The sequence below is a fragment of the Toxorhynchites rutilus genome, chromosome 3 (assembly GCF_029784135.1).
Source record: "Toxorhynchites rutilus septentrionalis strain SRP chromosome 3, ASM2978413v1, whole genome shotgun sequence".
Classification (NCBI taxonomy): Eukaryota; Metazoa; Arthropoda; class Insecta; order Diptera; family Culicidae; genus Toxorhynchites; species Toxorhynchites rutilus.
In genome coordinates this window covers 329,142,616-329,145,082 of record NC_073746.1, presented here as the reverse complement: position 1 = coordinate 329,145,082, position 2,467 = coordinate 329,142,616, and positions in this window count along the sequence as shown.

The following is a 2,467-nucleotide window of genomic DNA, read 5'->3' as shown; positions in this document are numbered from 1 at the left end:
GGTCGGTACGCTAAGCACAGCCTTGTGTTACTTTTAATGACTATTTTGGACTTCATCCCCTCTGGATGTTTATGACATACACAGAAAGTGTGTTCGGAACGTTAACAGCACAATATTCGTACGAGCGGTTCGTTTTAATTAAAATGGCTAGGCACATGAAGCACAAAACCACTTCATGGTGCAATACAGTTTTCAGCGAAATATTTTTTGGAACTAACATCCAGCGTCCGGCCAATGAAGTCAATCCAATGCTCTAAGAATAATTGGGTGCTAAATCAGAAAACAGGTCACGTTTTTATGAAATAGAGTTAACGTTTATAACTATTTTTATTTTATAACGGATTTAAGCGATTTGCATACCAATCCAATCGGAAAGATTTGTTTTATATGCTATACATTACAATCCCATAGTCCGTATATGGTTTATATTGATGAAAATTGGAAGCATTCCCATTTCCCCATATATTTGTTCTGTCCATTTGTGTGCTTTCCCGAACAGAGCTGTCAATAACGAGCAAATAATATCCGAATTGATAAACCAACAAATTTCAAAAGAAAAAAAAATGGGTAGTCCTACGTCCTAAGTGGTCGTGTCTCGGATACAACTCCTCGATTTTTTAGAAAGATAATTGTGTGCCTTTTTCATTTGAATATGATTTCCGGCATTTGACCACCTCGACTGGTCCGGAAGAAGTTCAATTGGTGCATCCAATTTTGTTCACTTTTTTGCCTCATTGAAGAGTATCAGCCAATCGTCTGGGGTTTATCGACGAAGATCAGAGGCTTTACATAGTCCGGTAAAAAATAGTCCTACGATATTGAATCGATAGAAAGTTATGGATTATCACAATGCACAATGGTCCAGGAGATGCATTTAAGTGGAAATTAGCATTTAGAGCTCGACACTTATTCTCTAGACAAAATTTTTACTCATGATAGAGCGCTCGCTTTTATGTTGTCAAAAATAGGGTGACCAGAATTTTCGATGAAACAAAAAATATAACTTTCTTATCTTTATAGACAGAGGTAAACATAGTTCGACAATGTTATAGCTCCAATTATTTAAGAAATTTTTGTAGAACAAAGTTTTTTTCTATCTCTTGAAATAACCGATATAGCGCTTTTTTCTAAGCTACGTTAGGGTCACCATGAAAAAAACTGTTTTTGCTCTAACTTTTATGTTTCAAATTTTACATGCAAACTGTCTTTGAAAGACTTTTAGAGCTTACTAGTACAAACATTTTTCGTTGCAGAACTTGTCAATATCTCAACTTTACTCAATGTTATTGATATTTCTTCCCAAAAAACATGCTCTTTCCATTTGTTTGTCATTCTTTCTGGGGAAAACGTAAACAAACTTTATTGGCGACATTTGAAAGAGCACATTTCACTCTACATGATGTGTGATTTTCAAACTATGTTATTTTTTGTGTTTGAGTAAATTAAAATTGAAATCATGAGTTTTTGGGTAAAAAACCATCAATAACTTTGAGCAGTATTAAGATATAGACAAGTTCTGCATCGCAAAATGTTGGTATCGATAAGTTCTAAAAGTCGTACCAAGACAGTTTTGATGTAGAATTTGAAATATAAAAGTTAAAGCATAAAAAACACGTTTTTTCATTGTCACCCTAATGCAACTTAGGAAAAAGCGTTAAATCGATTATTTTAAAAGATAGAAAAAAGCTTTGTTCTACAAAGTTGTTTAAAATAGCTGGGGATACATGATTTACAGTAGTTTTATAGCATATTTTTATGAAATCACATGTTTTAAATGATTATAAAATACACCTTCTATTGGTGTCAATGCGCCCCTCATTCGAGCTAACTTTTAATCGATCACCAGATGATTATTTGGCACGTATTCAGACCTTTTCTGGATTATAACACTTACAAATATTGTGAAAATCATGCTTGCAAACCATTTGTATCAGATTTACATAGCTAAACCATAAATCAGGCACTCTACATGTTTCAAATACCTTGGAATATATTTTGACCCTAAATGTACCTGGGAAATACACATTGCGTATTTGAAACAGAAATGTCAATTTTCTCCAAACAATAACCGAAACATGGTGGGGTGTCCATCCAGGAGACCTCATTAAATTTTACAAAACAACGATATTATCAGTGCTGCTTCCGAAAAGCTGCCAGGATTCATATTCTCAAGCTGGAGAGGATACAATATCGTTGCTTGCGTATAGCCATGGGGTGTTTACATTCGACACATACGTTGAGTCTCGAAGTCTTGGCAGGAGTATCTCCGCTTACTCTTCGGTTCACAGAATTATCTTACAGATTTCTCATCCGTTGCAAGATCATGAATCTATTGGTGATTGATAACTTCGAAAATGTACTCCAACTGACTCTTCAGTCAAGTTTTATGTCTTTATACCATTACCCACGAGTTGGACCCTTCACCAGGCATCTCCAACCAAGTTTGCTTCCCATACTTTTTTTTTCC